This window comes from Limulus polyphemus, unplaced genomic scaffold, assembly GCF_000517525.1.
Source record: "Limulus polyphemus unplaced genomic scaffold, Limulus_polyphemus-2.1.2 Scaffold199, whole genome shotgun sequence".
NCBI lineage: Eukaryota > Metazoa > Arthropoda > Merostomata > Xiphosura > Limulidae > Limulus > Limulus polyphemus.
In genome coordinates this window covers 66,769-82,177 of record NW_013665809.1, presented here as the reverse complement: position 1 = coordinate 82,177, position 15,409 = coordinate 66,769, and the positions used below count along the sequence as shown (strand labels likewise).

Below are 15,409 nucleotides of genomic sequence, written 5' to 3'. Positions count from 1 at the left end.
ACATTGCTAAATTAGGGACGGCTAGCGCAGATAGCCCTCGTGTAGCTTTGCGCGAAATTCAAAACAAACAAACAAAACAAACAATATTGGTATAACAACATGATAGAATTGCAAGATTTATTAAAATATGATAATCTCTGAAGAAAGGTATAAATAAATGCATTATAGCATAATAGTTATTAAATGCTCTTCGTTTGTTATTTTTTGACTGTTCACAAAGTTTGGGATGGTGTAATATCTCTATCTTGCTCTGTCTTGGTACCCAATGTACAGGACCACCCCAAAAAATTCCTTTAAAAAAAAAGACAACGACAAGAAATATTTTTAGACGATGTACTCTCTGGGGGATTGCCTTGAACATTCGACCCCCTCCCCCAATCCATTGGCAGCGAACGACAAAACTATTTCGATGCACGAGCGCCTAGCGTGAAAGGTAAATGTCTAGATGCACAAGTGTAACATCTTCATATATTATGCACATTCTTTCTAGAAGAGCATATATTTCTTAAGTGAGCATGGTTTACAGACTGGTACTACTGTTTTATTTACAATGTTCCTCTGGAGAATACGCATATCCGCATCTGTATCGATTTTAAAGATATTATCTCTTTAAAATCGTTTACTATCAAATTAAGAACATTGTGCAGCAGCTAAGATCATTTAAAACTTCAATGTTCTAATAAATTTTTTCTTCTCTGTTTACCCTACTATAGTGGTTGAGTAACGTTATATTAAAATAATTTTGAAGTCGTTACAGTCCATGTCCCCATCCATATTCCGGTCAAGCTCTATCTCAGGCCATACATATTAACAATAACCTTGCAGCGTAGTTTCTACTGCTCCGTCGTAAAGCTGCCATATCAAAAACACACCGTCACTCTCTTACTATTGGTTAATTATTGACGATACTGCTTTAAGGAAAACATCACTTTCCTCCATTAAGAAGTATAATTCGTAGGGTTATATACATATATGTGTGTGTATATAATATATATGTGTGTAACGACCAGTAGCGTTTCCATATCTGATTTACTTTCCAGTTTCTCAGGATTTTCTATTCTTATCATATCCTCAACGCATTAGAATTCACTTCAATCACGTTGGTTGAGAAAACGCTAAGAAAAATAATATTATGACTCTTCGATTCAAATCTGAAAAATCATTAAAAATTACAATTCGGTTCACTTCAACTTGAATAATTTTAGCAAGTATTAAAAATTGTAAAAATGCCTTAGTTGATTTGTTCTAAAATTAATACGACAGAATCTCATTCCACCTCTATAGTTTACTAGTCCTCTCTTTAAAAAAATATTACGGCATCGTCCACTGTTTTGGAAATATGATTTACTGCAAATCCACTAATTTAGAAAACACTTGAGAGTATCATAGTTCACAGCATCACCACTGTTACAGTTTGTTTGTTTGTTTGTAATTAAGCACAAAGCTACACAATGGGCTATCTGTGCTCTGCCCACCACAGGTATTGAAACCCGAATTCTAGCGTTGTAAGTCCGCAGACATACCGCTGTGCCACTGGGGGGCCACTGTTACAGTAGATGAATAAATGTAATACGGTTCACATCAACTCTAAGTATGAATCAGTCGAGGTACAGCGATGAGAAGTTGTTACAATGTTATTTTTCACAGATCTGCATAACTATTTTAGATGCTACTAAATACAGCCTTGGCCAAAATGTTTGCTTATTTTATACCAAATAAAATCATTATTGTTAGAATGGAATACAAATACATTTAGCGCTGTCAAAGTGAGAACTGTATGTTATATTAAACATCTCATAATGAGACAGGCTCTATGGACATCATGAACTATTTATTAGAACAGTAACCAATTTTATCAAACACCTGTAGAAAGATGTGTAAATCACCATTTCACCTATCACAACAAAACCTTACCAAAACATAGATAATAATAAAATATAATATCAAATTATTATAAATAGCGTCTGCAACCTTTAATCAGTTCTCATTAAACATTTAGTACTTTGTGGTCCTCCTCGTACTCAAACAGGGAGACGTGGCATGAGGTTACTGATGTAATCCACCGTGATTTCATTCTAACTTGTCACTAGAAGGCGCTACAATTCATCTGCAGTAGCTGGTTTAGGGTCGTGGTTAGCAATTTTCCGGCTCAGTTCTGCCAAACAATTCCCAATGGGATTACAATCTGGAGACTTTGCTAGCCATGGTAATATTGTAACATCCTTCTGGTCGAGATAATCCTGTACAATACGCGCACTGTGAGCAGTGGTATTGTCATCCTGGAATACAAAGTTATTGCCAAACCTTGCCCAACTATATGGAAGAAATATCGTCTCCGTGTGATGCCTGTAAGAGGCGCCATTGACATTTCCCTGGAGAATACGAAGAGCAGTTTTCCACCATGATGAATACCTGCCCAAGCATATATTGCACCACCTCCCGTGTATTCCCTATGGGAAAGACAGTCTTCCATCATCTGTTTTCCATGCAAACGACAAATACGAATCCTACCATCAGCTTTAACAAGCTGGAAACAGGACTCTCCTGAAAAGATAACATGTCGCCAAAGTTCTAACTGTAAGTTGACATGCTGTCTTGCCCAAGTAACATGGTGACGGCGGTGAATTCTGGTTAATATCGGTTTGCAGATAACCCTTCTTGCAAAATAACCTTGTTTGGTCAGTGTCCTTCTCGCTGTTATTCTGTATACTCTGGAGTGAATGTGTTCATTCAATTATTGTCGTAAGATATTGAAATTCTTCTTTCGACTTTGACGTGTTAACCTGATCAAAACACGGTCATCTCGGGCAGTAGATTTTCCTGGGACAACGTTTCCTGTAGTCCGATGACGTTTCAGGATTTTGGATACAGTACACTCGGAGTACCCTACTGTTCTGGCAAAATCCATTTGCTTGATATCGTTTCTGGACAGTCGAACAACTTGACGCCCTTTAGCTTCTAGCACGTGACGAGACATGACTCTACCTCAAGTATAGAGAAACTGTCTGAACAAACCGTTGATCTGTTTCGAAAAAGATTATACCAAAAGCACACCCTTTTATACAAAACAAGTGTGTATGTGTGTTTTGACAAACAAATGCTCAGAACAACTTATATAGACCAGAATAACAACTTGACTACCGAATGACTAAAACGAATATTGTCAATTTAAGTTGAGAGAATTCTGAATTATACTTTTTGCTTTGCTACTGCTCCCTAGTGGCACGGCCCAGCATGACCAGGTGGTTATGGCGCTCGACTCGCAATCTGTGGGTTTTAATCCCCATCACACCAAACATGCTCGCCCGTTCAGCCGTGGGGGCGTTATAATGTTATGGTCAATCCCACTATTTGTTGGTAAAAGAGTAGCCCAAGAGTTGGCGGTGGATGGGGATGACTAGCTTGGCGCGAATTTCAAAAACAAACAATTGGCAGAGCACAGATAGCTCATTGTGTAGCTTTTGTTTAATTCCAAACAAACAAAGCTTCGCTATTCGTTTAATGAAAAATGTTTTGCTAGTTCTTTAATGTAGAAAACAATTTTATTGTTTTTTATATTGAGTACTATCTATAATAAACTTTTTGCATGTCAAAATATGTCTATTAATAAATGTATGAGAGTCTTCTAAAGAGTATTACGTTTTTAAATTGTTTTGCACAATTTTGAGTGTTACTCTAGTGACATTCTAGAAATTCTTTGACGTAACAGTCACTAAGTCATACACAAAGATTACAAGCTAGCAAACCTGCAACTCTGGTATCTGTTCGTTAGCTCTTAAATTTATTTCATTTCATTATCTTTTAATTACTTTACGGTAAGTTAGTTCTTCTGAACACACTATGAGAAACTTGATTTAAATTTTTGTTTCCAAACCCTCATTCTGATTTCCCAGCGCTAATTCGTGTATTTATTTCGTTTCGTTATATTTCAATCGCTTTATGGTAAGTAGCTTGTTTTTAATTTTTGTCCCCAAGCAACTCACTGAATGGCCGTGTTATTAGAACATCCCACCCACAAAATCACCCCATTATTTGATAATTTAGGTAACTTGTTAACCTTATATGATTGTAGATGCAGCCATACCATGATTATTTCGTAAAACAATTGATAAGAGCAGGAACTTCTTCGACTTTTAATACTACATAATGTGAAGTGACGTTCCGTTCTGGAAGAAATGTCGTTATTAAACACCGTTTCTTTGTCTGGCTATTCTAAGATATCTATTTTCAAAATCTTCCAACAGCAATAAATTAGATACCTCTGACACTAGGAAAATATGCAGGTACCATCCATTGGAAAGAGACTCATGTAAGTGACGAAAGGACAGTCTTGTTAAGTGCAAGTGAAGGTGGCTAGTATTCGACAAAAACGTCAACAGTTAGTCTGAAAACTACTCATCTCAGACGCAAACAGGGAAGCATAGTCTGATGATTGGCCTTTTACCCTTTTCTGTACTAACGGTAGAGTAGAAATATAGAATTAAAAACAAATGATGACTCTTACTTTCTTATTGCATTGTTCAAACAACACGAGTTGCTCGAGACGGTATAACAGTGTGGGATGACGTTCTTAAGGCAGATGTCGGCCATATTAATTTCGTCTGTATATATGAACGTATATCGATCCTATCCCGATACACCAACAAGAGTACTTCCAATGCGATAATGCACCAACCTTTTATGCTCATATTAACAGAATTTGGTTAAAAGAGTTCAACAGCAGCTTCTGTAAAACTTCTTGGCCAGTGACAAAAAAGTTCAGATTTCAATCCGATTCAGCATCATTATTATTAACATCAACAGTCCTCGTCGGTCGATATATGTTAATCAGTCCTCGATGAAAGGGCTATAAATCGATCAAGACACCTTGCAGTAGTAAAAAGTGGCACAACGCTATTAACTGTGGCTCTTAATAAGGTGGCTGGTCAATGTATGTTGATAATTCAATACACTACTTTCTGGACAACAATGGAATTTAAATAGATATCAAGATAAGGACAAGATATGCTTTCTTAAACAGTTTGTAGATCACAGCGACTGACTATCATTACCTAGAACAATGTGCGATCCCACTCTCGTTAAAACATTTGAGAAACTTGAATATATTCTGTAACTAATGTTAATGTAGATAGAATTAAGCAAAATTATCTTAATTAATAAACTGTGGCCTGTTCTAAGTGAAACCTTCAGTTTTGGAAATATATTCTCAACCTTTTTTCGAATTGCCCGGCATGGTCAGGTGGTTAGGGCGCTCGACTCCCAATCTGAGGGTCGCGGGTTCGAATCCTCGTCACACCAAACATGCTCGCCCTTTCAGCCGTGGGGGCGTTATAATGTGACGGTCGTTGGTAAAAGAGTAGCCCAAGAGTTGGTGGTGGGTGGTGATGACTAGCTGCCTTCCCTCTAGTCTTACACTGCTAAATTAGGGACGGCTAGCACAGATAGCCCTCGTGTAGCTTTGCGCGTTCAAAACAAATAAACAATCTTTCGAATTTGTGGAAAACTTTATAAAACTTGAATTAAAAAGTACAGCCTAACTACTCTAATTATGAGTGGAAACGAGTAGTCAAAAACGGTAGAAAAATGTTCGTAGTATTTTATGTTTCTGGTATAATTAAAATTTTTCATAAGTCTCTTTGAATCACACGAACTAGCTTACTGTGGTATCTTTCACGTACACAGTTTTATGACCAGACACGTACCCATGTTATCATGATATAATTTTAGAAGAGTTGTAAAAATCTAATCTCTCAGAAAAGATTACTCATTTAAAGAGAGCTTCAAGGATACCATTTGGTTTCTTTCAGTTCGCAATACTTGGACTTAACAACAGCTGTTTAAGTGAAGCTGACGAACAATGTTTTAAGGAACACTTGGAGCTCTTCCAGGGAGTATGTAGATCGTGTATTCATTCTTGACTATGTTCGAAATAAACAAGTATTTTTCTTGCAGGGAGTTTTGCAACTTCCTTGTGCATAATGGTTGGTTTCTCAGTACAGTAACTGAGAAAGCAACTCATTATTGATAATATTTCTGATGAGCAAACTAAACAGACTCTAAGGTAGATCAATCTCCATTGTTAAACAGAAAAGAATGAGATTAGGAATAATAAAAAGAAACAAGAAATAGTACAAGTGTATATTTCACAATAGGATATAGCATGGTTTGTCTATAAACAGAAATCATCTATGCAAAACACTGTAAACCAGATTTATCACATGTGAAACAAGGACAAGTTAACTGTTATCTGTTCAGTTGGCTGAGTTAAGTATCACTCTTTTATTGTGTTGTTTCTGAAACTTACTACTAAAAGTGTTCGAGTTATTCGAAATTCTATACAAAAATGTAAGAATTTCTGTTTGTTTATTGTTAAGCACACCACTGGAATCGAAACTCGGGTTTAGCGTTAAAAGTATTAAGACTTGCCTGCGAGCCGCTGGGGGACAAAATGGAATAATGAAAGAAAAGAAAAGAAACACTAGTTAAATGTTATGACACTTGTAATGTTTAAGTCTTGTCACTAACGCGTCAAATGAATCAGTTATGTAGAAACACGTACTGATTCAACAGATCCACAATAACGTCAAACATGTTTATTGAATAAGATACACCATTAGTAGCAACTTTAAAACACAAAGGAACGATATTCGATTTACTAAACGGGGTTGCACTGTTACAATGCTCTGGAGTAGAACTTGAATTATATCTGTTTCTTTGAGATATCATTTTGGATTTTATCAAAGCTTATTAATGCAAAATTTAACGTTTTCAATGTACACAATGTAATCTACTTATGTTTAAATCTTTATTAATTTATTTTTATAATCGGAGCAAGAAACTATAATTTTTAAAGTTCATATTTACGGGTCGTTCTCCTGTTTAGTAGCATACACGATCACCTAAGTTGGAATTGTTAATTAGAAACGATTTTTTTAATTATATAGTAATTACTGACTAGTTTTTATCCTAATCAGTTGCTAATTTGATTCTGTTTTCTGGGAAAACATGTGCAGGTGCAGGACTGTTTCTGTGTCATGAAGACCCATAATCGAATCGAGGCGGCTACAACCAGCACAGAAATAGTCCTTCACAGGACTTCCCTGAATACAGCGTCAATAGTGAACATATCAAATCATACGACCATCATTAATATACATTTCTATTTATGTAAACAAGTTTATTTAAATTTTATGGCCAAGATTGCCATAAAATATATTACTTCATGAAAAATAAGCATAAGAACCAATTATAACTTAGATGTTTATACAATAAATATGCATCTTTGACGTCAAAAAACAGCTCTAAGAAGCGGTTTGTTCCTCTTGTTTATTCAAATAAACCTCTCAGTTGGATTCTGTTTCTGTCATGTTTGATTCCTCTCCTAGATTGTGTCATTTGCCCCTAGCTCTCGGAACTCTGAATTTTAGAGTGTCACAGCCTTGACACCCCCTCCCACAGAAAGAGTAACTTCATAAATGACTCCACATCTCAATCAAGTAGATCATAAAACAGAGCTACGAGCCTCTATCGCATCTTCTAATCTAAACGTTTCAGGCTGACTTATTACCTTTGAGAACGCTGGTTATTTTGGCTGAATATCACACTGCAACTTTCCTTTCTGTCAGTAGGCGTTAAGTGGTGAGATAGAATAGAGGTGCGAATGACAGATGAGAGCTTTTCAAAGAAAGAAGGCGGTGAAGAAAAAATTCGCGAATTTGGTAACAGATCGAATTTTTAACTCATCTTACAAAAACAAAGTTATTATCGTCCTCATGGATAACTTTGGACCTTGAAGTTCATTATTAACAAGTTTCAGTTTTGTATTTATTCCAACAATCCCGAGTTAAGTTAAATTAATTGATTCAATAATGAACTTTAGCTGTCCTATTTCTTCTTCCTCTTTCGTTTTAGTGTCTGTTTACACTTAAGGCAAAACGAAACTATGTGCAAAGACAATATTAACTACGGGAAAACAAGAAGTTGGGAAAGCAAATAACGTTTAATTATAAATATATCGATACAAATAAGAACTTGCCTGCTATTTATTTTTTTACTTATGACGAAACACGAATACTTATTTATCTTTCCATTCTGCACGTAACAGGTAATGATAGTTTTTTTGATTGGTTCATCACACGAGATTTCAGCTTAACATTATACGATAAATCTTAATCTTACTGTTGTCAGTTATATACAACTTATACTTCTATAAACTCCAAGATTGAAAACGCTACGCGTCCAAGTGCTTTGTAATTATGTAACCACAGCATTTTATTTATTGCCAACATATCTGTTATTTTTACATAAAATTGTTTGTTTTTCTTTCGTAACGATCCATTTCAGTCGATCCTAATATCTGAAAACGGATTTCATATAATTTTCAAAAGCTTATATTTCAGAAGTATTTTAATAGCATTTTCTTATTTTACGAATTCTTATTTGTAATATTTGGAAAAGGAGTATGTATTTATTTCGTACAAACATAAATATATGATCATTGATAAATAGTGCAAAAAGGTCAAGTGTCTTAAAATGTATTTAAGAATTTATTAACTCTTAACAGTTAACATGTGTATTTACCCACGATTATTTTCAAGTGCTTTTAAAACACATAAAATTAATCACAAAATAACATAAACTAATTAATACCTTATACGGCTAACAGAAATAATAAACTTATATTCTCGTAATACCAGAGACAAACGTAACAGTTATCTGTTTACCCTATAGAGAATCCTGTTTGTACAGCACACAACACAAGTGGTTAGTGATAATTACAATATTACTCCGTATAAATTCAATGAGTCTTCTAGATTACGTATACACGTGAGTTTATTTATAGCATACAAAAGATAAGTGTTGTTCGATTATAGATAAAAATAATAAATTTAATGTTATTATAAGCAAATCAAAATAGTTTGTTTGTTTGTTATGGATTTCGCGCAAAGCTACACGAGGGCTATCTGCGCTAGCCGTCCCTAATTTAGCAGTGTAAGACTAGAAGGAAGGCGGCTAGTCATCACCACCCACCGCCAACTCTTGGGCTACTCTTTTACCAACGAATAGTGAGATTGACCTTCACATTATAACGCCCCCACGGCTGAAAGGGCGAGCATGTTTGGTGTGACATGATTGTGAGTGATTAACCAACTGGCCATACCGGGCCATCAAAATAGTAATAATATATTATTACTGTATCTTAAACATCCATACTATACATCTACTGAAACTGTGAAAAAAACAGGTTCCCATGCTTTCAAATGCTGTCAATAAATATCTGGCATACACTTGGTATAGAATTTCCTTACACGCACACGCTTTGTACCGAAGCCCGTAAGGGACAGTGATCTCTTATTTTGTTTTGTTTGTTATTTCAATCTCATATTTCTTCATTTAATTTGATATTTTATTGTCATTTAGATTTTTATGAATTTAAATGTTGTTTTTAAATGTATTTATTTTTATTTATTTCCGTCGTAAGAAACACTGATCTCTTATTTTGTTTTGTTTCTTATTTCAATCTTATATTTCTTCATATAATTTGATAGTTTATTCTTTTAGATTTTATGAATTTAAATGTTGTTTCTAAATGTAATTATATTTGTTTATTTCTGTCGCATAGAAACTTTTGAGGTTAACTACCTAACGTTGCATCTAGATTTAGAACTCAGATTTTGTTCAGATCATATTATCATCAAACTATTTATGTCACGTTATTATTAAATACTTACTCCCCGGTGGCACAGCGGTATGTCTGTGGACTTACAATGCTAGAAACCGGGTTGCGATACCCGTGGTGGGCAGAGCACAGATAGCCCTTGTGCAGCTTTGTGCACAATTAAAAACAAACAAACAAATTAAATACTTCTAATTGCTATAAAACTCATAAGATCATATTATTGTCATGCTCTTCAGATCAGAGTACAGCTAAACTCATCAATTCAAACTATAGTGATACTCTTCAAGCCAAACTACAATGAAACTCTTCATCCCAGAGTACTGTAAAACTGTTCGGATCATTACACAACAATACTCTTCAGATTATGTATAGAAATCTCAATAGTAACTTATCTCCACGAGAGAAACACGTTTGTAATTAACAGATAAAAATAAAAAAAAAAGATAGTCGTCAGTGTGGCTAGACAAGATTGGAAAAGTTTGACTACATCAAAGTTCACAGATAAACAATTTTTAATAGCAAACATCATGCAGATTTGCTCCCTCAGTTGGCTCTTACTTGACTGACTAAACATAGGGTTATTATTAGCACTCAAATTTTACTGGACTAAATAAGGAACGTAGGCTCAAAGAAAAGACGCAAATACATTGGGTTAAACACACTTTGTATGAAGGAATTGCTCATGCTAGTCCAGTGGGGTGGCTCCACAGGTAACATGTTTAACACCTACATGTCTAGTCCAGTGTGTTGGTTCCATAGGTAACATGTTTAACACCTACATGTCTAGTCCAGTGAGGTGGTTCCATAGGTAACATGTTTAACACCTACATGTCTAGTCCAGTGAGGTGTTTCCACAGGTAACATGTTTAACATCTACATGTCTAGTGCAGTCGGGTGTTTCCACAGGTGACCTGTTTAACACCTACATGTCTAGTCCAGTCGGTGTTTCCACAGGTGACATGTTTAACACATACATGTCTAGTCCAGTGTGTTGGTTCATTAGGCGAGATGTTTAACACCTACATGTCTAGCCCAGTGTGTTGGTTCCATAGGTGACATATTTAACACCTACATGTCTAGTCTAGTGAGGTGGTTCCACAGGTAACATGTTTAACACCTACATGTCTAGTCCTATGAGGTGGTTCCACAGGTGACAAGTTTAACACATACATGTCTACTACAGTGAGATGGTTCCACAGGTAACATGTTTAACACCTACATGTCTAGTCCAGTGAGTTTGTTCCATAGGTGACATGTTTAACACCTACATGTCTAGTCCAGTCAGGTGGTTCCACAGGTAACATGTTTAACACCTACATGTCTAGTCCAGTGAGTTTGTTCCATAGGTGACATGTTTAACACCTACATGTCTAGTCCAGTCAGGTGGTTCCACAAGTGACATGTTTTACACCTATATGTCTAGTCCAGTGGGGTGGTTGCACAGGTGACATGTTTAACACTTACATGTCTAGTCCAGTCGGATGGTTCCACAGATGACATGTTTAACACCTACATGTCTAATGCAGTCGGGTGGTTCCACAGACATGTTTAACCCCTACATGTTTAGCCCAGTGGGGTGGTTCTACAGGTGACAGGTTTAACACCTACATGTCTAGCCCATGGGGTGGTTCCACAGATGACATGTTTAGCAGCTACATGTCTGGTTCACAGAGATTTTCCAAATTTTGTGCAGTAAACATTTGGTAGACCTTTACGAGGAAGAATGTTTGTGCAGTAAAATTGATAAACGGTGTAGAGTCAAGAGTCAATGCATTTGGAAGTAGGGTTTCTTCAATGTTATCTATTTATACCAACCTCCGAATAGAAAGAGCTACCTACTTAGATAGAAGAAAGCTAAAATCAACCCGATAATGAGAATACTTAATTAGTAATCATACTTTTGTTCTTACTTATAAAGATTATATGCATTATTTCATCAATTAGGTACAGTTGCTGTTAACTATATTTTCGGCCGTAAGCCTAATAATATCTCACGAGTTTCCGCTAACTTAAGTTATATAGGTTTTTCTAAATCCATATCCTTAGTTAGAAATGTAAAACAATCACTATAATAAACGTATAATAGTAAAAAAATTAAAATAATAAAACTAGATATATTAAACATTTTAACAAATATTGTTTATAAATGTAGTGTTAAAGAAAGAATAAAGTATACCTCACATAAGGAACACATACGCGCACTAGTTGTAAGCTTCAAGTACTGTCATGGATTTAATATACGTTGAACAACATATCATGGAATCATAAAACTTGCACAGCAAAGCATTTAGGACAGAAACAGGCAATCCGGAGCAATGACCTCATCAACAGAGTAAAGACAACACTTCTACCCTAAAATTCATTGCAATGATCCTGGGCATACCTTCTGTTATCATTCACAAGACAGTAAACAAGGATTTAAAAATATTTAATGCTTACAAGCCAAAGGTTCGAAAGCTTCAGGCTACACCTTAAAATCAAAGGCTGTTTTCATGGGAAAGATGTCCAAAAAAAAAGTTGCAATCGTAGCGAATCTATTCGACCAAATTCTATAGGATCCAGTGAAGTTTGAGGCTTTGGTCTAGTTAAACACGATTTAGGAGGCTGATGATCACGTACAGAGGAAACTTTGTCATGATGTTTGGTCTATGATTTACCTTGCTGTCTTTCCCATGAGACTGTTACAATGGAAACTTAAGTATCTAAAGTTTGTTAAGTTGTGTGTTCTATGACTTACCTTGTTATCCTTCACAAACGATTGTTACGATGGTAACTGGAGTTTGAAAGTTTGTCAAGATGTTTGGTCTATGATTTACCTTGCTGTCTTTCACATGAGACTGTTACAATGGAAACTTAAGTATCTAAAGTTTGTTAAGTTGTGTGTTCTATGACTTACCTTGTTATCCTTCACAAACGATTGTTACGATGGTAACTGGAGTTTGAAAGTTTGTCAAGATGTGTAATCTAAAATTGACCTTGTTGTCCTTCACAGAAGATTGTTACCATGGAATCTGAAGTTTCGATCAAGAGTGGACTGCTTTCCACTAAGAAAAACACAAGGCTGTGTTCCTTCTTGACGAAAGCTAAATGTAAAGAGCAAGACCTACATAACGAAAATGTTGTTGTTTTTGCTATCTCTATAGATTGAAACAAAGTTATTATAAAATTATCATTCTGTATTTCAATTGAAACTACGAGCCAAAAACATGAAAGTAGAACATTTTGTTCTATGGTTTAACAGATCAGTAAGAACACAGAAAACAGTTGGTAACAATTATAGTTTCGTTTATTTTTAAGGGCAAAGCTACATAGTGTGCTATCTGCTCTCTACCGACCGTGTGTATCGAGCCCCAATTTTTAGCGTTATAAACCCTCAAACTTATCACTGGGCTACATTTCTAAAGTACCGATTTAAAATGATCAATGGCAGACTTTTATAAGCAAGTTAAAAAATATACATGAATTTCGAAATTTTAGAAAATAAGTTAAAGAAAGGTAAGTTAAGTTCAACGTTAAGAATATTACAAAATAAGGAACAGCTTTAGGATTCCTCAAAATTTCAAAGCAACGCCTTCAACCACGGCAGGAATTATAAGAACTTTATCTTAAAATTCAACATTGATTTTTTTTCTACCTTTAGAAATACGTTTTTTGTTAATGTGATGACTAAGAGAAGAGATCGAACACTGAAAATATACGTTTTCTTCTAATTCTTACTTTCTTCATGAGCTGTTCAGCTGGGACTTTTTGTTTGTTTGTAATTAAGCACAAAGCAACACAATGGGTTATCTGTGCTCTTCCCACCGCGTGTATGGAAACCCGGTTTCTAGCGTTGTAAGTCCGCAGACATGCCGCTGTGCCACTGGGGGGTGCTGGGACACATGCACGCACAAAGAAACAACTCCAAACAGTGGAAACTTGGTTCTATGCTACTTTTATGACGTAACACATTGAGTATAATAATTACACAGGCCTGCGAATTTAAACTTCATAAAAGTTGTTTTGGTTTTAATAACGGATTTTCCATAATTCAGCTACGCAGATTTTGAAAATAATATTAATTTTTTTCTATCACGTAAGAATTGTTTACAAATCGGGAAGAAAAAAAGAAAACTCTTACTTAGATCAAATTATTATTTCGTTTACCATAACGAACATTTTTATTATTATGTTTGTTAATCACAATACAAACAAACTGAGGAGAAGGAAAGAACATTGATGTCAAACGAATATACATCCTCATTCATTCTGATTTTTTTTTTTTTTTGCGTGAAGTCTACGTCTTTTAGTCTCCAAACTACGTGTTGTATGAAAGTACATGTGACGTTTTTTTGAAAAATCTGTACGTGATGGAGAAAAATGGATATAATTTTCGGATTCAGCGTACAGGAATTACTGTAGAACATGTAAAAAATTCAAGACAATAAAACCATCGCAGGCCTGTGTTATTAGCCCCTATTTCTGGATTACACTCATTGACAACCTGGTATGTTATTTTTATTTCCCACAGTATTATAAACCATACTGGTTGCTTCTTCCTTAGCCATGTTTCAAAAAAATAAAGGACAGTTTTGTTAAACCTATTGGCGCGATGCTTTCTGGAGACAAAAAACAGAGAAATACTACGATACCAAGGTTTAATACTGAATATTGTTAATACAGGACAACTGGCCATGAAATACGAGAAATATTTACTCTTAGGGCATAGTAGAGCAACGCTTTAATGTCAAGTCGCTTACACTTTGAAGAACTTATGGGTGTTTGACGTAAAACACTGAAAACACTTTGTTGATATGGCAACCCAATTTTGTATCATAAAGTCTCAACATAAGACCTTGCGCAGAGAAGGAAAAGATTTAAACTAAACATTTCCGTTTTTTTCTCGCATTCATGCGAAAACAGGGAAATCAGACGTAGGTGTTGAGCCCTATAACTCTATCAATATCCTCTAGAACGAATAAACGAGTTTCTTTAGGTTTCCTAACTGGAGAAAAGCCTTTCTAGAACACAGTTAAGCACAAACTGGAATTACAAATTTTTAAACCGCGATTTATCAGTAAATGCATATTAAATTTTTTATCGACATTTGACGTGGATTTTCTACATAAAACAGTACACTTTAATCCTACGAAGTTATTTATTCAAATATTTTTTAGGACTAAAAATATATGACTGAGTAACCAATGAATGAACTTTACGAAATGTGACAGTTACTTTCTATTTCAAAATAATAATAATAATTTGTTTTAAACTGTATTCTTTTGAAAATTATTACAAACTTGTTCCCCGTGATTTTATTCCCATTAAAACTCTACTCTCAAGACCACCGTAATAATCAGACTTCTTAAAATAGTTCATCAAAAAATATACACTTGGACCAGTTTATTACTATTATACTATGTTATATTACGTAATTAAGTTTATATATTTAACGTTAGAAACTTTATTATTAATTGTTTAAGTAATATTTTTTTATTTTCATATTCACGTACATACCTTGACCTGATTTCGTTTACTCAGTAACATCTCTAAATCGTTAAATGTGAAATACTTTTCTGTCAATTACTTAAATAATCTTTTTATCAGATTACCAAAATAGAGTCATATTTTCGCGGCAAGGATTTATTACGAGTTAAGTCTTTAAAAAATATATATTGAAAGTATTTGACGAAAATTTGTATTTTTTGAACTTTTATATTTTTAGTTATATATATATATATATATATATAT

The 15,409-nt window shown here is 34.8% G+C and overlaps 1 protein-coding gene across 8 annotated transcripts in view; it reads right to left on the bottom strand.

The window, feature by feature from the left end:
• LOC106478314 (calcitonin gene-related peptide type 1 receptor-like) overlaps positions 1 to 15,409 on the bottom strand; it is a 164,918-nt gene that overhangs the window by 129,050 nt on the left and 20,459 nt on the right. For 4 of the 8 annotated variants that reach the window (XM_022381897.1, XM_022381895.1, XM_022381903.1 and 1 more), the window contains exon 2: positions 12,576 to 12,762. The exons of 1 other annotated variant lie outside the window; for it this stretch is intronic. The gene's annotated coding sequence lies outside the window, so the exon portion shown is untranslated. Of the gene's footprint in view, positions 1 to 12,416; positions 12,476 to 12,575; positions 12,763 to 15,409 lie in introns of those variants that run through there. 3 more of the 8 variants (XM_022381899.1, XM_022381904.1, XM_022381900.1) reach the window with 3 other exon arrangements.